This window comes from Pyxicephalus adspersus, chromosome 5, assembly GCF_032062135.1.
Source record: "Pyxicephalus adspersus chromosome 5, UCB_Pads_2.0, whole genome shotgun sequence".
In the NCBI taxonomy this organism is placed as follows: domain Eukaryota; kingdom Metazoa; phylum Chordata; class Amphibia; order Anura; family Pyxicephalidae; genus Pyxicephalus; species Pyxicephalus adspersus.
Genome location: NC_092862.1, coordinates 90,056,745 through 90,079,793, shown reverse-complemented (window position 1 = coordinate 90,079,793; position 23,049 = coordinate 90,056,745). Strand labels below are relative to the sequence as shown.

Here is a 23,049-nt window from a genome sequence, read left to right as displayed (position 1 = left end):
CTCCTTAATCGCGCAGCTGAAATCTAATCGCCTTAATTGGCAGATTCGCGCTCCCTATTGTGAAGGCTGGAATCCGGCTGGTAGTGAGGCGAGTGTACGCGCATACTCGAGTCCGGACCGCGGTAATCTGCGATCGATGGCTGCGCGTACTTTCGCGCTTCCAGCGAGCGCGGATTTTATTGATGAATCAGGGGCAATGAGTTTCAAATCCTTTTTATAAGGGTATAGCAAAAAGTTTTTTTTTTTCCTTTATCATGTGCATTAATCTTTCAACTTTATCTGTATATACCAAAAACCTGTTAGATAGTTATTTGATGGTATATCTTTTATTTGCCTGATTATTTTTAGCAAATACTGTATATTTTGAATAAATTAAAAAAAACTATAATACTATGTGCATTGAATATGAAAATATATTGTCATATTCAAGATATATTTTTATATCTCATATTAACATCAGCCAATTACTAATTCTGTGGCTCTACTGTAAATAATTTGTTAAAAAAGTAACTACCAGTCTTAATATTATTTAGATGTGCTCTATAATATATTATAATTACTATATAGAGTTCATAAATAGTAATACAGTGTTTCGATATGAAATATAGTATTATAATGTTTAATGTGGATACAGGTTTCTATACAGTAAAAACAGGTTTATGGATGTTTATGAATCTTTACAAGGGTGGTCGTTATCTATTATTATCATTATGTAAATGTATTGTAATCTTTGGGTATCATTTTGTAAACGGAAATGTCTTCTGTGCTACATTGATTCCCCTTTCTGAGCAACAGGCTGGATGCTGGTTCTCTGTCTTTTTGAGGCAACAATACCCAATACAGAGGTGGACAGAGTTTGGTTATTATAGGGCTAATAGCAGTGAATGGGTGTTTTCTTTTTTTTAATACACCCCCCACTGCATCATTGATAGGCGGCTAATCCCCTAATGGGGAAGGGCTGCCCGTGTCCCGTTAGCCAGGGACTTTAAGTGCCTTCCTCTTTGCAGACGTCAAGCTCACAAGGACGATCTTTATTTCTGGAGCTCCTACATATATACTAGGTTCCCAGATGTAGGAGGAGTTCCTTGGAACCACGAGGGACGCTCCGTGCAGAGCAGACAGGTTAAAAGGAGCTGACTTTGGTTGAGTAAGAATCCAGAGGCTTTAGCACAGACGATTGTTACCTTGCATTTTTTGATATGGATCAAGTTTTATGGTTAATAGAAAGTAGATGTTGTTTTTGTTTTGTTTTATGGGAGCAATCTTCAATTTTTTGGGGTTTATAAGAGCTTATAATAGCGACTCTGTTTCAGTAAATTTGGAAGGTAGTTTTTTGTAGCACTTTTGCATCTTAGTACGCTATATATGTTTATAGCCTAATACAATTACTTACCAGTTACTAATGAATTGTGCATATGTTTTTTTTAATGTGCATTAAATAGGAATGTGTGAAGTATGTAACAATCACTTTCAAATAAGGAAGCTGATGGTTCAGTATATTTAATATTTAATTGATAAAATAGTTCCCAAATATGCACATTGGGATTTAATTATGGATATTTGGAAACTAATGGGGATTTTGTTCTACTTCATTTTAGGAGCTATTGCCATTGAGCTTGGACTGCAGTATTTATAAAGTGAGACTTGGTGTGTTTAATAATCAACAATGATGGGAAAAGATATTTAAATTGCACAAGTTATTGGTTGAACTCAGCATATGACAACGCTAAGATCATACACATCTATCACTCAGGTGAATCACAGTGTATTGATGGCTAATTGGTTGTTGGGCATTTAGGCCCTGATTTATGAAAACTCTCCAAGGCTGGAGAGAATACACTATCTTCAGTGAAGCTGGGTGATCAAGCAAACCTGAAGAGGATCTGGTACAGGATTCAAAACATTTGCTGGCAAATAGCTAATGATTTTTAAAAATCCATTCTATGTTTTCTGGATCACCCAGCTTCACTTCTTAAAGTGTATTATCTCCAGCCTTGGAGAGCTTTCATAAATCAGCCCTTAAAGTAATGAACCAATTACTTTATTAAAATTATGGATATCAATGGATATAATATTTTGATATAATATTTTGATGATTATTGTTTTCATTAAAAGAGTTTTTCTACTTTGAACCCCGTGGTCTGCACACCTTGTTAATCAAAGAACGGATTGGCCTCTGGTCTGGTTGTTCCAGTTGAGAAGTCAGTTTGGTAACAGAAGTAAGTCAGTAGTAATTACCAAATAAATTTAAATACAAAGGGTTGCCTTTTTGTTATAATTTTTACTCTGTTTGCAATTGTAGGTTGTAGCTGAGGAAGCGGACTTTTGATCTGAGAAACGCTTTGAACTATATCAGCTTATCTGTATATAAGTAGGCCAACATTTGGACCTGCTAAATAGTTTTTATGATGTTTTAGGATTGTGTTTTGTATAAATAAAATTTTATGTGAATTTTTGATACTTGTATTTGTATTTTTAATACCTTTAAATCCTGGGTCAATGACCTTTTTGCCGTTAAATTGTCTTTGTTATAATAATGGGGATGTGACATTTGGTTAACAGGGAAGGATCCTCAATTGAATGGGAGATATTATAGCCAAAGACTAGGTAGGATTTATCTCGGGCTGTTAAGGATGGATGCCCTTAATAAAATAGATACTGGTGTGGTAATTCTTAGTCTTGACGCTGAAAAAGCCTTTGACTGCCTTAGTTGGCCATTTATGATGAAGGTTTTGCAGTGGGTAGGAATAGGGAGGCCCTTTTTGAATGTGATTTATGCCCTTTACTCTAACCCCACAGTGGAAGGTACATTTCCACACACCAACTCCTGAAAAATGGTACCAGACAGGGATGGCCTCTTTACCCTTTACTTTTTGCTCTATGAATAGAGCCTATTGCAGCCACGATCTGCAGACACCCTAATATTACACCAAAACCAAACGGACAAGTATGGTACCCTCCCAGGATACAAAATAAATTTAAACAAAACAGGGGCCCTACAGTAAATTTGCCAGATTCCTTAGTTCAACATCTTAAAGGCCTGTATCCCTATAATTGAAAAGCAGAATTGATTAAATATTTGAGAGTTCATTTATCCCCGGCCTATCATACACTGTACAAAAGCAACTGTCCCACTATTACAAGAGGTTTCATCCCTCTTTAGAAAGTAATTACCAATCTCTTTGGTCACATAGCCGTTGTTAAAATAACAATTTACCAAAATTTCTATATCAATTCTCTACGTTATCAGTGACAGTCCCTTTTGAAGACACTTAAAAAACTGCAGGCGACAGTTCTAGATATTATATGGGGATACAAAAAACACAGGCTTCCCAAAACAGTAATGTACTCTCTACGTACAGTAGGAGGCCTGGGGATTCCGGATGTTATTTATCAGATGCCTCATTGCTTACATCTTTTCTTTACACCCAGGAAATTCCAGACAGTACAACACGTCACATGGCTCGCCCATAACATGAGGGTCTGTTCTTCCATTGTGGCCGGATAGTAGATCCCTGTACGAGAAGACTTCTGTCCTACCAGGAGATCCTACAGTATGAGGTACCCGGTATTTTATTTTACAGTTATCTACAAATTCCCCGGACATACTGACCCACTTACTAGGACTACCGGTACATGATGTATCTAAACCCAATAAACGCCTAATAGCCAATATATTACCAACACACACACACACACAGCTCATGGCCAGGCTCTTTGACAGACTTGACAAGTTTGAAATTATCTTTTAATATGGGTCTGTGACTTAGCAAACTTAATTCTTTGGATCCTATACAATAATACAATAAAAAGGTGCAGAATATAAGTAAAAGTATAAGTAAAAGCAAATAAAAGCCTAAAGTTTCCATGGCAGTTTGCATTTTTCTGTAATAGGTTCTCAGCTTACAGAGTGGATTGGTACTGAATAGGAGTGTGGATGACTGTAGAGCTGCCCTAGGCTGGTGGTTAGTGGTCAAGGCTCAGTCAAGGCCACTACAGAGTGATATCAATGCTGAAACATTCAGGCAGTATTGTGAGGGGAAATTACTTCTCCCAGCCCTGCCATAGGTGTCACTAGACCCCGGCCATTGGACAGGAGACCCGGCAAACTTGCCTCAGGTTCCAAATCTTTACCTTTTTTTATAATACTTGACAGCTAGAAAACAGATCCTGTAAGGCTAACATTATGCTGAATTAACCTATACTACAACATACCAACCCTATCAATTTGTTGATAGTATGCCACAACCTAAAATTCTCCCATTAGGACATCTTTCTATAGGCTCTATTCTTTGTCCTTGAAAAATTGCAGTCTTTTTTCAAAGATATATTTGGCTTTATTTTGCTTATGCTGAGTAAGATAACATGTAGTAATACAAATGAGATTGGTTCCAGATATGATTTAGTGTTATCCAGCTTGCTTTGCTCTTTTGTCTTGTTTCATCTAACAATACAAGAAAGGCCTGGAGTGTTGGGGCAGGTGAGAAAGAAATATGTATTTTTAAAATGTTCAGTATTGCCTAGCTTTTAAACTAGGATATAGCTTCCATAACATTTTCAGAAGTTCAAAATTTTGGCCATATGATTTATACACTTTATTCTAATGACTTTATTTATAAAATTAATCCTCAAACGTTTGCATTCACACATATATGAGTTTTTACCATGGGAAAACAGAAATACTTCCTTAATCAATGTATTTATAGATGTTAATACTGCCAGCTGCTCCTTCATTTTCCTTTGTGTGCCAAGTTTAATTTGTGTAAAGAAATTAGATCTAGAGTTTAGAGACTTGTAAAGACTTTTCCAGAAACCAGGTAAAATCTTTGTCAGGAACAAGAGTTTCCCTCACAATGATGCCACAATACTGGTTATTGTAAGATACACATTACTGACCTTCCTGTAATTTGTACTTACTGATGTAAATCTTCCTGGAAGATCACTACATTGGCATAAAAAGTGTATAAAGATCACTACATTGGCATAAAAACAGACATCCCATTTTTTCTTCCCTAGAGAAGGAAGAGAAATAGTGTTCCATTAAGTCACTAAAAGAGAAAAAAAGACTTAATGTTGAATGTCATTGAGATAAAATGAGAGATTAATCATGATGAAAAGTAGCCATCTAGACAATGTCATGTAATGTAGCTGGACTGGAGTTTTTTCCCACTATGATAATGTCACTCTAGAATAATTATTTACTTTTTACTGATTTTAATTCCTATTAAAACAAAATTGCTTCTTAATAAAGCTGTCTGCTTGCAATGCAGAGATACAGGCACTTTTTAAGTTGAAGCATTCAGGAAAATCTGTTTTGCCAATCAGTAACACTTACTACATAATCTGTAAAAGTAATGTAGCTGTTGATTAAAGATCGGGGGGCATCTGGTGCCTTACATTTGTACTTGCAGGAGCTTTTACAGATTCTTGCAGATTTTGCATTGGATGAAAATAGGGGGAAACAGTATCAGATTCCTGTTGCAAAACTTTTGTAATTCAAAGGTTATAAATATTTTTCACAAAATAATTTGACATCAAAAACAAAAATACTACTTTACTGTGGTGGTTTTGGATTTTAATCTAATCTGGCAAACACATCTCGTAGGGAATGCTCTATTTAAGGTGTTTCTAAACAAAAGTAATTCAGCCAAAAAATAAAGGGAGGACACCTCAATTTCTAATGTGATAAATAGGTCTCTTTCTATTGATGCAAGCTGAAGAGCATGTCAAATTCTCCTTGTAAACTGCACAGAAAATAGATGTAATAGCTGCACTTGGGATGAAATAAAGAAGTTAAATCTTTTCTAAGAACTTGACACATGCGGAAAGTCATAAGTCAATTGCAATGAAAGTCCTTTGAAAAGTATATTGTAACTTAGATCACATTACCAATCCATTTAATGGGAGGCTGTACAGCACTTAAGCCAACAGCTACTGTGGTGGTGTGTTGGTACCATTTACTGGGGCAGTGGTGGATCTTTTTATTCATTAGCAGTGTGGGAAAATAAATATTAAATATAGTGTTACCCTTCTCAGATATATATTCCCATCTGTTTAGAAAAGAATGTCCCAACAAAGAAACAGAGTGGTTTGATAATGCATTAGATTTTCTCACATTAATTCTGTATATAATAATATAATAATCAGTTGTCCAAAATATGTCTATTTGCCATTCCCAGTTTAATTCACTTAAAGACTTTTATTTTCATCCTTGATAGGTGGCACTGCTCAGTAGCACCAGTATGTCAGCCATATCATTCAGTGGCAGCATTGGAAACATATCTGTAGGGATGTGAAAATTACCCAAGTTTGCAAACATTTGCGGAAGGGGGTCGTAAATTGTGTTATATAATTCTAGCCATTTGTAGAGCTAATAAACAGACTATTGTCAATAAAAAACATAGCAAAATTTTAACCAACAGATAATTGTCAGCCCCAACCAACACTGGTAGTATTGCTACCGTGACACGATAACTTTTTAAAAAAGGGGACCTAAATAATTTTTAGGCTTAAATTTTGCAATTTTTGAGATTTTACTAAATAATGGCTTCCTTCCCTTATCCCTTTTTTATAGCACACCACAATACCCCACATAGTATCCTGCCCCAGTAGGACAGCACAGTCAAAATCATGGTACCCTAATTAATTGTTAACACAGAACTTCAGGACAAATAACAGAACAAGAATGTATAGTCCATTAAAATATGAAAAGGGAAAACACATTTCCCTGCAATATTCATCTTTAAACCAGAGATTTCCCCAAAATATTTTTATACTGTTGCTACATGCCCCCCATGAGGGGTTAATGTTTGGTGTATTGTGTAAAATATTAAAAAATGTATGGAATAAGTCTGTGTTTCTCAACCATTTTGATATTGGGGGAACCCTTTGAAATAACTTTCTGGTCTTGAGGGATTCCCTATTATAATTGCTATATCCACAATTTGCAGTACATTTGTGCGGTGGTCAGTGGGAAGAATGCCTCCTACATTGCTGGCCAGTGGGAATAATGTCACCTTTACAGTTAGCCAAAAAGATTATTGGTTCCAGTTAAACTGACCTGAGAGTCACAAACTGCTCATTGTTCAAGGAACCCTGGTTGAGAAGCACTGGAGTAAGTATTTCATTATTATGCTCTTTGGTGGAGATAGAGTTAGTGCTACGAACAATTCCTTTCATTACTAACACATTTTTGATATACTCTTGTCCTATTTTTCTTCCCCAACTTATATATACATTGATACCCTATCCCTAATTTTCAGGAAGAGAATTGTCTTCACTGGATAAAGTCAATATAGAAGAACTAATATGCAACTGTATTGTGTTTATGAGTCTTAACCTTCTTTAGATTTAATTGTACATCTTCCTGTTTTAGACCTGCAATGTTTAATGGTAGGCTTGGGTCACTGAAGCACATTTCCTGGCATGTGTTCTTCCTATGTAAACGAAGAAAATTTGTAAAGTGAAAAGTATCAAGACATTAGTCTGAAGAAGCAAACTCTCTGTAAAGGCAATTACAATTGTATGTGGAATTTAACTAACACATTTTCTAGAAATTGTAATTTTACCTACCATTAAGTGGTTAATTGATGGCAATTGTAACACTTACATTAACAGTTGTCTGAGACATCTCTCACTACAGTATACAGACACATTACTGTATATCCTTTTCATTAATAGGAAGACACAGTAGATTATCTGTATATTGTAGAGAGAGCTGCACTCATAAAGGCTCAGACCTTAAAAAAAAAAAAATCCTCAGTGTTCCCTGAAAACTATTTGTTAAGACTCTTTTGCTGGATCCATACTGAATTATTTCCCTCCGAAATTTCTAAAACATATATATGAAAAAAACAAATCAGCAACATGATTCATCAGTATTCATCACAATGTGTTCTTAAGATCTTTCCAATTGTACCAAAAGTGTGCCAGCAACATTTTCTTTGTTGTTAAGTTTTCTAGCACAGACAAAAGAAAGTTTTTACTTTTTTCTATGTATCAATGTAAATACTTAAATCAAATTTTTAAACCTATATTAAAAACACGAACATTACAAATAAATGAACTAACCAAGACCATACCAGGCACAATAAATACCACAAGCTAAATGCAACTGATTGTATGATGTCAGTTGAGCTGGATTGAAGGTCATGCCCTGTAGAAATGCTGGACTTATGGTATATTTTGCTCCTGTCCGGTAGGGTATGAGTAATGAATATAGTTTCTCTGCTGATGAACAGAGCTAAATTAGCACACTGATATCAATCACATTCCAGGTATCCAACAGTTCACATCTTGTAAAATAGCTTAACGTACAGTTAGAAACACTACAGCATACATTTACATGGCTTGGTTTATTGTTTTCCAGGCTTTTTAATTTCATATTAGGGCCATTTTTTTGCAATTTGTTAATGCCCATGTGTGACATAACTATTGATGTACATTGCATTAGGCAGCTCATTGAAATGGATAGCAAAACCAACTTCAAATGCAGATCACAAGATCAATTGCTTGTCAAATGAACCTATCAATACAATTTGAGTGATCTCAGAAGCACCTTCAATGCATCTTAAACTAATGTTAAATGCCAAAAGATTGTTGTCATGGACCTAATAATTGGTTTGACTGTCCAAATATTTTTAGATCTGTATATACCAGAATTTAAAAGAATCAGAAATTTTTGAAACATTTAGCCACTTATCTGCCAGCTTTAAATGAGTGATAACTATTTCCATAGTTTAAATTGTTATAAATTATCTATTCAACATTATTTTGTTACCATAATTAACCTAAAGTGTTCTGTAAGTATTTAAGACAGATGGTAATTGTATTGTTCAAGATACATAAACTGGAGATAAGAGTTGCTTCAAAAATGTCCAGCTTGACAGATCAAGAGTCAATTTATCCACACTTAATGGGCAAGGGGTACTTAACAGAGAACGGTAAGAGTACATATACCATAACAGTCTGTTTTTTGGCATAAATAATGTCATGCTTGTGAATAGCCTTCAGGTTTGTTGGCCAGTTGCTGTTGGGGTGAACTAGAGATCAACCAGCTAAGAAAGCAGAATAATTATTGCTCCCTCTAATAAGGCAGCATAAGCTTCCTGCAATTCATCCCATCCTTCCCTCTGCATTCAAATTATTTTAATCTTAGCTAAACCAAGCTTACAAAATACTAGCCTGGGTTATCATCAGTCGAAATATTTGCTCTTAGGGCCAGTACAGTAACTTGCTCTCTAAAGTCTATAGACAGTTTTCCCTGCACATTTTAGATAAATAATAATATAAAGGAGGCCATTAATGTTCAAAACTTTTTTAAAAAGGTTTACTGTAACAAAATTGTCTTTGAATGTTTGTATTAATTTATGCTATAGTCATTGCATAGTTGGTAGTACTCACATTCAATGAGACCTTTACTAACCAAAAATATGACAACTAACAAAAATAAATGTCTCAAACACTTTGCCAGGCCAGGCTGCCCTAACATCTTTACAAGAGATAAATGTCAAAATGTCAAGGTTGAAACAAAGAAATAAAAAAGAAACAGCAGTAAAAATTTTACTTTTCGAAGATTCTAACTCTTTTTGGTCTCTGGATGCTTACTTTTCTAATTTTGAATACCCTCACTCCCTCCCCCATTTAAGGAGTCATTGCTTATGACATCAGGGGAACTGAAAGTTCCAAAACCACCCTGTTTATCCATTTGTTTTCTACTGCAATTTTCATTTGATTATGTATGGTACTTTGTGCACTTTAAAAGAACTTGTTGCACACATTTGAAATTGTCCATATAATTATAATTCTATTATAATTATCTGTTCACTATCCCTTTATATCCCATTAATATTTATTTCCCTGCCAACCCTTTCCCTACCCAGGTTCAACTGATATCCGAAATTCCTTGTTACTCTCATCAGTCCATTTATATTCAAGACCCAAAGCACTTCTATTTAAACATCAGGCAAGGTTATGTGACAAGGTCATGTGGGACCCTGGTCACGTGCCGAAATCTTAAGTGCTTTAAGAAATAATCCAGGGAATAGAACCAGGAATTGGAACAGGATTGTTCACACCACTACACTTGGCAATTTCCATCTTATGCCTTTTGACTGAATCATCATTAACTATCCACCTGGACTCCAGCACAACCTCTGCTGCTGCCATCCTGAACTGCCTTTTCACCAAGCCATCTCCCTGACTGATTCTTCTTATCCCACTCCTGGAACTCAAGCTGCCAAGCCTCACTATAACCCATATTACAGGAGCAGCCTAAATGGACTTCAGTTTGCCAAATTGTATATTGTACGGTGATTCACAATTATCTGCTAAAATGTATCATTAACTTTCTCCTCTCTTTGCTGGCTCTATTACCTCTCCTCTTCCCCGGTTTGTTAACTCCCCTTGTCTGCCTGCTCCCTCACTGTCCTGCTTTCTCTGTCTGTACTTCTGCACCTTTTCTCTCTAAAACTACTTGCTAGTGACATATCACACAACTCTTTCCGCCCCCCCTTCCACGCACACACATCCTCTCTTTTCCCTACCCTTTCACAAAGATACACCCTCCTCCTAACCTCATTCCCATTCACACTACCTATAAGTTCTTACCTCCTTTCTCTGGCAGTTTATGGAATGCCTTCTCCTTTCTAAATCTCTAAACTTCCTGGCTCTCATTCAAACTTGGCTTTCCTCCTCAGACTCTACCTATGCTGCTGCACTCTCCTATGGAGGCCTAGACTTCACATATACCCCTAGACCTGGCAACAGAGTAGGTGGTGGTGTGGGTCTCATTCTCTCCCCTAATTGTACATATAGAGTCGTTCTTGCCCCGCCCTTTCTTATTTTCACCTCTTTTGAAGTCCATTCCAACCTTTTCCACTCCCTACCCCTCATTGTTGCTGCTGTGTACTGCCCCCCGGCCCAATCCCACAATTTTTGGATAACCTTGCCTCCTGGCTCCCACATATTCTTCCCCATGACCTTACCATCCTCATCCCCAGTGACTTTATTGTTGCAGTGAATGACCCCAACCATCCTTCCACATTAGACCTGATATTTTCCAAACTCTGCAACCTCACCCACCTTATCACCTTTAACCATTATTACTATTTATTTTGCCACATCCCAGACCTGGTCAATGGCAAAGTGATATCCGTAACCTTTACCACAACCTATTCTCAAACTGCTATTAGTCCCTTACCCCCACTGCCTCTATATTAATCTCCATATAATGCTGCCACTCTGTTCATCCACAGTCTTTCTTTGGCTCTGTATAAAGTTGACCCTGCCACTTTCCTCTACCCCCATCCTGCCATCCACCTACCCTGGCATAACAATCACACCAAACATTTACAAAAGAATGTGCACCTAAGCGCAAGTGGAGGAAATCTGGCCTCAGCGCTAACTTCATGGACTACAAAGCAAGACTACTACACTACTCACTGTGGCCAAGCAAAATTATTTCTCCGCTGTCATTTCCTCTCAAGCTTTTAACTCACACCTTCCCAACAATTGACTCCCTCCTAAACCCCACACCTGCCCCCCCCCACAACTACCTTCTCTGGCCAAGACATACAAACCTTCTTAGGAGATAAAATTGTCAACATCTCCAAAATCCACTCCTACCTGTCCTCAGAGGCCACCAAACTCCTTATACATGTTCTTATCTCTCGTCTGGACTACTGTGACATCCACCTTTCACTAACCCAACTCTCTCCTCTACAAACTATTTTGAATGCTGCAGCCAGACTTATCAAACCATCCCACCAATCCTCTTCTGCTGCATCTCTGTAGTTCCCTTAATTGGCTTTCATTACACCTAAGGATCAAATTCAAGCTTCTGTGCGATGCCTTCAAATCCCTCCACAGTTCTTGCCCCACTTTCCTTTCTGACCTGGTAGAAAAATACTCCCCTAGCTGCTCTCTTCGCTCCTCCAATGACCTACTAAAGACTTTCTCACTCATAACTAGCGTTGGTGTTCGAATTTGGGTTGTCCTTATATTCGACCTGAATATGACTGCAATATGACCTGATATGAATTTGACTGCAAAAATTCGGGAAAAAATATGTTTAAAAAAAATGTTAAATGAATTTAATTAGTGTGTGTTTAATTTTTTTTATTTTTTATCCGACAATTACATTATGAATCATAATGTCATTGTGGGATCCCCGGACCGTGGAAACTTTCAATGGGGATATGTATCTCCATTCATCACCTCTACTGCTCTGTGATTGGCTGGGGAGAGAAAAAAATTATATATACATAAATACAGTAATAAAGAGCACCTGTCACCTCAATATTAAAGAGCACCTGTCACATGAATAATAAAGAGTACCTGTCACATGAATAATAAAGAGCACCTGTCACATGAATATCAAAGAGCACCTGTCACATGAATATTAAAGAGCACCTGTCACATGTATATTAAAGAGCACCTGTCACAACAATATTAAAGAGCACCTGTCACATGAATAATAAAGAGCACCTGTCACATGAATATTAAAGAGGACCACTCACATCAATATTAAAGAGCACCTGTCACATGAATAATAAAGAGCACCTGTCAACTGCATCTGAGTTTTTTCATTTAAAATGTATTGTGGTAATGTACAGAACCAAAATTAGAATAAGTTGTCTTCAATTTCATACCTGGTTTGAAGAACCATAAAAGAACGGTTCCATAGGCATCTGTTCTGTGTTGCAGAAGGAACTCAAAGCTCAGGAGAGGTGTAGAAATTGTCAGTTATGACACAATAGCCCTGACCTAGCATTAGCTCAATGAGGGATAGCATTGAAGATGTGGCCAATCCATAATGGCTGTATCTGGGGTTGAACTGTGTCCCTTTTCCAGTGTACAGTACTGTATTCCAGATGTAGCCAGATGAGGATTCGCACAGCATATACGTTTTTACGCCAAATCGTGCCCTCTTTGACGCAATGTACTGCACCCAGCTGAGCCTCCCCTTGTAAGCCATTAGACTTTCGTCAATGCTGACATCTCTTTCTGGCACATAGGTTTGCTGGAAATTTTGTAGAATCATCTGAGACAGTTCCCAAACTTTCTTGAGTTTTGGTGCAGGATGGGTAGTCTCATCAAATTCTTCATTGTTTGCAAAGTTTGAGAACTTCATTGTGAGGGAAAAGCGGTATACTGGCATGACTGTGCCAAATAATGGAGTGGCAATCATTTTGTTCTTGGACCAGTACCACTTCTGCACAGCTTTGCCCACAACTCACTGCAGGATCACCAAGCCCAAAAACAGCCAAATGTCATCCTTGGTCACAGGTTCCCACATTCTGCTTCTTGCAAACCCCAGGTGTGGTGCACCTTGTTGTTGTCCAGCGTACCTGCATAAAACAAAATAAAAAAGGTATTTTAGGATATGTTCTTTTATTGTGTGGTGAAGGTTGCAAGTAATATGCAAGTAATTAGCAAACACAGAGCAGCATATATGTTTGCATTAAAAAAATAGCAAAAAATTTCAAAACGTTAGCACAGAGCAGCACACATGTTTGCATAAAAAAAGTTAGCAAAAAATTTCAGAAAGTTAGCAAACACAGCAGCATACATGTTTGCATAAAAAAAATGTGGCAAAAAATTTCAAAATGTTAGCAAACACAGAGTGGCTTACCTGTTTGTCTCTGCAACAATTTTTCGATAACTTCGGTCAAAAACAACTTCGGGTATGCCAGGGGGTCGTCGCATTCAGCCTCAATTTGTACCCCTGGTGCGCCAGTGAATGGCAATCTTGGCGGTGCTGTCTGGTCTGCATCAAGGCCAATGGAGCACCATGTGCGCACAGCACTGACCTCAGGTCCAGAATCGTTGCTCAATTCACTTTCTCTGTCTGATGACAAATTTCCTGATGAATCACTATCGCTCGATTCCACAAGAGACTCCGAAGCTATGTCTGCTTTCAAACCCCTCCAAAACCGCGCTTGCGCGGGCGAGATGCCTTTTGAATGCCATGTGGTCCCCAGCAATCAGTCAGGAACAATCAATGTCAAAGGCAAAGTGATGAAATGATATATTCAGGAAGTAATTTATAAATCATCAAAAGGTCAGATCGAGGTCAGGGCTAATAGTGGGCAAAATGTAAATCAGGGCACTGGGCAATGATGCTTGGTGCACTAAAATATGTACTTTTATGTGTTTTATTTTGTGTTTTTTACTGTAAAAATTTTTTTTTTAAAGCAGATTACATAGTTAACTCCCCAGCTATAATCCCGAGTGTTACTCGCACTGGAATCCACTTGCAAAAAGCAATAACCCTGAGTCACACTCGGGGTAACTTTAGAAGCCCCTCTTACCTGTGCCCCGCGCTCCAGGGGCAATCGGACGATGATGATGCCCCGTAATATTCTGCTTTTAAATTTCCCGGCCCCAGATTCCATCACTTCACCTCATCACCCGGAAGATGTCACATCTTGCCGGGTGATGCGATAGGGAAGTCCCCACCCTGCTCACCCCCCTGAATCCACCAACAATCCCGCTGTGATGCCCCGTAATATTCTGCTTTTAAATTTCCCGCCCCCAGAATCCATCACTTCACCGCATCACCCGGAAGATGTCACATCTTGCTGAGTGATGTGATGGGGATGTCCCTACCCTACTCACCCCCCTGAATACACCAACGGCTGCTCGCATCACCTGGAGGATACAAGCGTCACATGTTCCGGGTGATGCGATCAGCAAGGTGAGGCCACCCCCCTTTTGTCTTTACCGCAACAGTAAAGACTGAATGGAAAGCTCAGAGCATCTTGGGATACCTATGTCACGGAGATCGGACATGTGCAGAAGTGGCTTTTTCCTGTGATGAAAAAAAGTTCCAATTTCACACGTGCACAAGACCTCTCTCTTGATTACTCCCAGGTTCCTAGCAGAGCTGTGGAACGTGTTCTGCACCTATGTGGGTGCAGAGCACATGTCACAGCTGCCGGGGGCAGCGTCCCTGTACAATCTCTCCTGATTGCTCCCACAGCCTTAGCAGATCTGTGGCACCGGTTCTGCACCACATGGGAGCAGTATCCTCATATGAACTCTCTGTGACATACACCCTCTCTCAGCCCACACCCTGGGTATAGACTTTCCAGCACACTCAGCAACAGGCCACACACCAGCAGGCTGAGAAGGGCAATCACAGGGACAAGGTTAACCAATCTGTTACTTATTGCCAAACACACAACCACAGGTAGACTGCCACCACGTGCTTAGACGGAAGCATGCACCATTACCCTTGACAACCGCAGTTATGATTCTGCTTCTTTAATACTGTCTGTTCACCCGCTGCCACTCCAGACAGGAATGTGTCAGAAATCAGAATATTTATAGTAGCGTTTTTAGGTTAGCAAGTTACACGATTTCTACTTAGAGCATTCAGAGATTCAACTTACACTTTTTATAGTGTTTAACCTCCCTAGCGGTCTAATTCCATCCGAATTTCCATGCAAAAAGCGGTTACATTTTTTGCATGGAAATTTTTTTTTTGTTTGTAGGCTATAATTCTTAGGGATACCTCACTGATATTTATTAAATTTAACAAATTTCTTATAAACTTTAAATAACAAAACACAAAAATCTGGTAAATAAATAAAAAAAAAAAAATTAAACATGTAATATAACTGTACAGTGGCATGTATAATATATATATATATATATATATATAGAATATAATTATATGAATCTTTCCTTGTATTGGACTCAATACAGTGTTTTTGTATTGAATCCAATACAAAATTATTTGAATTTCCCGCCGGTCCTCCCACCCGCACCAGCATCACCGGTAAACCCCGGTGATCGTCGTTGCATTCGCCGGCTGGAGATCAAGGGGGAAGGACGTGTCCCCACGCGGGGGGACGACAACGGAACAAGGTAAGTGTTTTTTTTTTTTATTTGTTAAAAGCTATCCTGAGTGTGACTCAGGAATACCGATTTTTGCCTGGAAAATCCAGCCTGAGTCACACTCGATAATACCGTTAGGGGGGTTAATAAGTAAAAATAAGTAAAAAAAGTTAATAAGTAAAAAAAAACATACAAAAAGAGTGCATAAACAAATACAGAAAAAAAGGAATAATCAAATAAAAATACCAGAACAATAGCAACAAGGTAAAAAAGGGAAAAACTGAAATTTTACCTAAGTAGAGTTGGTTTGCCTTGGTCCAGGTTTCTGTATTAAGTCCAAGCTATTAGTTAGAGTCACTCAGCTCCCTCCAGTGCTCAATGTGTCAGTGCTGTTGTCCTTAGCAACAAGATGGTATCAGTGAGAGCTTCCTCTGCTAGGCTTACATGGCTTTTTTATGCCAACCACAGAGGTGGAACTAATAAGGCAATCCAGTGACAGCAGGGTGGGGGCTGTCTGAGTGTCCACATGGATTATGATGCTCTACGGACAAGCCTAAGAGGCCTTTGTTATAGCAATATTCATAACTTCATATGTTCAGGTTTTACAAACTGCCAACCCCCAGATTATTAATCAGCATAATACATGGAGTTCACGGAGACCTATCTGTGAGGCATGTCTAGGACTTGCTTCACCAGAACAGGATAAATATGTTTTCCAGGCTTTCCTGAGGCCTAGGAGACAAGGTATTGGTCTCAAAATGCTCACCATAACAATCCAGTTACAAATCAGCCAACTACTGCTTTATACAGAATGGTATAGTGAAAAAATAAAGATTAATAATAAATAGGTTTCTGAATACAGCTCAGAGGTCAATTAGGGGCCACCCTACTAGCATTATCTGAATTGTATGACACATGGAGACACAAACTCCAATTTTTTCAATGTGTGTTATAAACTAGAGGGTCTGGAAGGATGCTGGTTGTCAGATAAAGACATATCTGATAAAGGGGAAATGTATGACCCTGGTCTGTTATACTTTCAATCAAAGACCCTAAAGAGAGACTACTTTACATTTAAGGGGAGATCAGACATTAATGGTATTCCATATATCACACTCTCCCTTGGCTCAAGTGTCATTTACTTTTTCTCTGTAAATCAGCACTAGAGCTAAATGCGGACACTTGTCCTCATCTGCGCTCTAGTTCTTGGTTATCCCATGCTGTCTGGAGTCCTACGGCTGTGCTAATGTTATGTGCAGCTGTGAGAATCATCCTTTCATAGTACAAAGGTAAACACAAATCGCATTCATATAAAAAAAATACTTTACCATTAAAGTCTGGACTCATTATTTATAGATATATTTATCCTTTCAGACATTTATAAGAGTTTTTGAGTTTTTTAAGGTAAGCTTTAGAAGGCTTGTAAAAACGCATAAAACACATATAAACAAAGTAGGAGCATTTATATGCTTTTTAAAAACACTCCATGTAGACCTAGCCAAAGCCAGAAATAAGACGTAACCAGTTAGAAAATGTCTTTAGTTTAAAATAATAATAGCTTCATAGCTGCCAAAGCCAGTAAGCCATCATCAATTTGAGTTACAGAGCCAGAGTGTATAAACCTCTGCATATCCCAAAACTTGCATTTTCTGGGATCATTAGCATTCAAACAATAATTATAGAAGTTTGTGCAACACAAACGATGCAGTGATGCAGTAGATAATAAACTCCCAGCGGTTTTGAAAACCCTCTTTTTATATATAGATGATTTTTTTTGCATTCTGAAATAATTTACTTACAGAGCCATTCAATGTGGCATGGTTTTTTTTTTGTATTTTTGATTTTTATTGGTTTCCACAACATGAAAAAGAACGACCAGCTCCGTTATAGGCTAAAAATCGTTAAAAGATTATTCAAAGTGTATTTACCAGTCATAAACTGGTTAAGTCTTGAAAAGCAGTACAGGAAGCAGCAATCTATGGCATTGTGTCATTGGCTGGATGTCTTTGTATTTTCTCATGCTCACTATGACCTTGCATGTAAAGTTCAAATAAACATTTATGGGAATTGATTTTTTTCTCAAGAGTTTTAGGAGTTTTGACATGAAGCATACTTAAGTCACTTCAACTAAGATGTTACTATTGGCACTAGCAACTGGCAAATGTGACAATGCATTATAATACATTTATGATAGTGGTGCTGCTGTTATCTATGTATATATAATTTTTTAACAATTATCATTTGCCTGTTATGAAAACATGCTTATATAAATATAATCACAAAGACCCCAATATTAAACAATCACCATTTTTTAATAATCAACAGCAGCCTTAAATTGGGTCACTATGGGTTTTTGCAATTTGCATATAATCATTGGTACTTACAATTCTTGTTAGAATAAATCACTATGAGCCTTTAAATATGCAGCTAAGTATATAGTTTATGTTAATACGTGTTTGACTTTTCCCTTTTTAGCTGTTCTCATTTTGCCTTCCTAAACATTAAAAAAAGTCAAAGACCAACTCAATGCAATATACCAAACACCAAAGAATACAGTAATGTATAAGATTCAGATATTTTTAAATACAGCTAATGCAATTGCCTTGTCTGTTTAAAAGAATAACCATTTTATTCCACTCAGCACTTGTAAAGAAGAAGCAGTACTGCAAGCCACTCTGGATGTCTTGTATCATGTGTAATAAACAATACTGGTGGAAGCAAAGTATAAGGAGCAGAGTGATGGCATGATGAATTTTGCTACTGCTACCTTTTTCACTTTCAAATGAAGTGTTTAAGATTTGGATTTTAATTGCTGCCTCTGACTCCTCTATGAAGATTTACACTCTTTATTTGTCCTGGTGATCATTGTCAATGCAAACTTTTACAGTACTTATTAGAACAGAACACCCAATGACCATTTTTTTTAAAACTGAACAAGTGAAGGAAAATCTCTTCAATGTCAGACTGCAAAAAAATAATAAAACGATGCATGTTAAAAGCATGGAAAGGTGCACATTTGCCTTTATTGGAATGTGTAGTTTTCTAATGGCTTGCTTAGGGTGACTGTAGAGAGCAAGAGATGATGTAGAATTTCATTAAATGTAGCCTGTGCTCAATTTCCCAGGAAATTCAGTTGTGGGAGATACAGAGATCATAGTTCTGTTTTAAAAGATAGACTGTACAGACAACTGACATGTGATTGTAGTGTGGTATATGTAATCAAGCACAGTTGACAAATATTTGGTGTAACTTATAACGAGAACAGAATAAGTTAGCATATGGAAGTGTAAAGAAGAGGAGGACCAGTGGAGTCACGTGTATACAAAATATGTACAATCCCTCGAGTGGGATGATTGCCAACCCAAGTAGTATAATCAACAGAACAAAACAGAGGGGCCAAAAGAGGGTTTTTGAGGCAATTTCAATTATATTCAATAATCAATATACAAACAATAATTAGTATGGTTCCGCCTAATAGGCAGAAAAAATTGATACAAGACCTTCTCAATTTGGGTCCCGTCAATTTTTTATATAATAGCAAGACTAGACATTTATCACCTACTGTACAAGTATTTAGTCATCATCAGAAATAAGTTTAGCAAAGATGGCTGTACGCCGACGCAAAATAAGCGATGGAACAGTCAACAGGTGCCTGCAGCTTTGTTACCTAACGCGTTTTGCCTACATTAGGCTTCAGGGGTAGCTGTGCGCTTTACCATGTATAATTTGCATTAGTGCATTAATAAATAAGACAAAGTATAAGTCTAACATAACAGTATGTTGTTAGAATATACAGTCAATATAAATCGTTAGGTAACACAAAGCATCTTAATCACATAAGAACGTTGGTATATTATATATGAGGTACATTGTGAAGTTTTTAGAAAAAATAGTAAAAAATGAACCTAGTCATGATAGGGCAATTATAAATGTTAAGAAACGTCACTTACGCTTCCTTGGATAAGGAGTATCATGAAGTGGGTGAGCTGTGTTGAATGGAGATACAATTGTCATTAATTGCTGTATATATAATGGAATAGATATATGTTAAATTGGTACTATAATATTTTTTATTAGGTAGAAAGACATTTTGTAATAAAAATAGAAAGTTACCTGGTCTCAGGAGTATGTCAGAAGGAGAGATGAGGGTCGCCTATATGGCCCACCCATCAAGGGTATTGGTAAGTAAAGGGATCCCACAGTAATGATGTCTAAAATAAATAATAATGGTAAAAAAAATTGCTAGATAGTACATAACCTAGAGCAGTATACTCTAGAGAGTATACTCTGACCCAGTATAATCTATAATGTATTGACTATAATTTCCATTGATGTTTAAATTAGAGTACTAATTAATTACTGGCTACAATTGAAGTAAGGCATATAAAAAAGTAAATAGTAAGTACTGTTGCCTGTGCAGTAAGTCTAGGAGAGCATAAGTAGGGGCATTAATGAAGGTAAGGGTACATACCCGATGAATGCCACCAACTCGATAAAGTGTGCTGCAGCAGCAGCATCCTCCTGAGGATAGGATGGACGCCCCGGGGGATTCTGGAGCCTGCTTTAAAGGCATGCGGACGTCAGCGTTCTGGGTCTCCCTGTGACGTCAGAACGTCTGGGACTCAACAAGAGTCTCGTCCATTGTCCAGGCATTGTCATAGTGACGCCCACGAGGCAGGATTAACACAGTCTGGTTTTCTGTCCCCCCCCCACACCAGCAGGCTTCAGCGCAGATTAAAGGGGAACTAGTTGTGGCCAATCCGCGATGGGTGCCTGTAAAACAGTGCTGCACCAATGGGGAGATAGCAGAGTCAGACGGTCCAAAAGTTAGGATAGTAATGCTTTAAAAAAATGTGTAACTGAGTTAATAGTTTAAAGAAATTTTTCTGTTCCCTGAAGAGGTTTTTGGAAAAATATAGTTTACATAAAATAAGTCATTAGGCTATTTTTGAACCACTGTTTAATGAAAGAAACACAATACTGCTAAAATTCTTTGTGTTCTGCTGATATGAGTTCACTTGGAGAAAAATGAAATGCATGAAGCTCAATAAATTATTTTACAGAAAACTTGTGCTTTATCTATGCAGAGCAAAGAAAATTTATTACCCCGCATTCCCTCAATACTTACCATCTCTTCTCTTCCCAGCTCATTCAATCAGTTGTTAGGAAGGAAGAAATCCAACTGGCACTTACAGGTAAGAAGCACCACAACAACACAGCAATGCTAATACAAGGCAAAGCATAGGTTCAATTGTATACCATGTGGTAACCTATACTTTCTATATCTATATGGTGATATGTACAAGTTGCAATTTTTATTTTGAGATAGAATTGTTTCATGCAATGAACCTGATTGATAACACATGCAAAGATTTATGAAATGTTGCTAACTTTGTGTCCTTCTGATGAAGCCTTCCGGTGAAACGTGTCAAGGACCTTTAAAAGCAAACTAAACAACATAATTGCAGTATCCTAGTCATTCATTGACAATTTGTATGTATAAGAATAATGTTTTTCATGATTTAAGAGAAAAATAATAAATTGCAAATGTTTTTAAAATTTTATTTCTGGTGTTACAATTATGCACCATAAAATCCTTGGCATACTTTTGTAAAAGGGAATTTAATTATAAAATTGGAGGATGAGGTGTAACTCATAATACACCCCCAGTGAACCAGTCTTATATAACTTTGAAATATGCCCAATAGGCTTGCTCTACAAATGTGCTGATGCTGATATAACAAAATGAATCAGGGTTGTTTAGGCACTTATGACGAGAAACAGCAGAGCCAGACATGATCTGAAAGGAAGGAAATACGTGTGTAAGTAGAAAAATAGATTTTGCTTATTCACTACGTAGAGCAGCACACAACCTCTGACTGTCATGCCTGTAAATGAATAGCCTATACAAATCCATGCTACAGTAATTGCATTAATATAAGCGGTAGAAAAATCTCCTGATGTAATAGAAGAAAACTTACTGCACTTTCTGAATCAGCATACCTATTTTAGTTTAAATAAGCTTTAAAATAAAGTCAACAAAAAATGTGTTCAAAATTGTTCCCCAATGTAATTTTATAAGGTAAATAGGACAAATGATTTAAGTAAATGCTATTACTATACTGTGTCTGTGTTAGAGGAAAATAAAAATTACATATTAGAAAGATATAATGTGTTTCAAATGTTAAAAAACTTGCAATAATTAGAACTCAATGATTTTATTATGATTTGCAGGTTACTTATGTCATATGTTTATGTCATGAATTAAAACGACAAATGTTACATCTTCATTACTCTGGTGCTTAATCACAGTGGTGAAAAGTATTTAGGATAAGTTGTGGTAAATTAGCAAGAGATCATATAAATAAAACATAAACCATATTAAATTATCCCTTGAAGAACAAAAAAAATAAAAAGTAGGTGTAGGGTGCATTTCTGAGGGTTAAGTAAATTTATTCAATATGACATTATTCCAAAATATAATATGTGTTTTTCTTTCTTCTGTGTTTTGTTTTGTATATTCCTCCGCTTGCCAATATATAGTGAAATTTAGATGCAGCTGACACTTTAGGTCCTTCTGAGGAAGCCTACAGGGGAAACGTGTCAAGTACCATATATTGGAGCAGATAGGAATGTTGATGTATGGAGACTTTTAAATATGATGTACTGTAACTACTAAGATGCACGTATAATAATTCTCCCGGCAGTTATCAACTAAACTCTCTCCGAGCCGCGCATGTCCAGCAGTAGTGTTGATGTTCGAATTCAGATTGTCCCTTTATTCGACCCGAATATGGTTGTTCGAATTCGGATAGACCCGACCCGAAAAACACGGGATTCGACAGCAAAAATTCGGGAAAAAAAAAGTTTAAAAAAAAAATAAAAATTAATCTTAAATGAAATTATTTGTATGTGTTTTTATTTTAACTTGTTCTTTTTTTATTTTTTACAGGTTATCCAACAATGACATTATGAATCATAATGTTATTGTGGGATTCCTGGACCGTGGGAACTTTGCGGTCACAGCTAATTGAAAGCACGTGCCTTCAATTAGCTGTAACTGCAAGCAATACCAGGGCAATGGAGGTTGAACGGAGATACGTATCTCCATTCATTACCTCTACTGCTCTGTGATTGGCTGAGAAATAGGAAACCCTGAGGACAGCTCAAGCATCATTAGGATTTCCCTTTCCTCAGCCAATCAGG

General features: G+C 37.3%; 1 long non-coding RNA gene across 3 annotated transcripts; it reads left to right on the top strand.

Annotated features, from left to right (window-relative positions):
* Window positions 1–989: 989 nt before the first annotated feature.
* Window positions 990–22,984, top strand: LOC140331241 (uncharacterized). Of its 3 annotated transcripts, none has more exons than XR_011920903.1 (6): window positions 990–1,147; window positions 1,599–1,753; window positions 2,116–2,219; window positions 3,433–3,561; window positions 20,990–21,038; window positions 22,551–22,984. It is a non-coding gene; the product is annotated as an uncharacterized lncRNA (long non-coding RNA). The 3 variants fall into 3 exon arrangements; XR_011920904.1 differs by having other exon boundaries at window positions 1,005–1,122; XR_011920902.1 differs by having other exon boundaries at window positions 990–1,753.
* The last annotated feature ends 65 nt before the right edge of the window (window positions 22,985–23,049 follow it).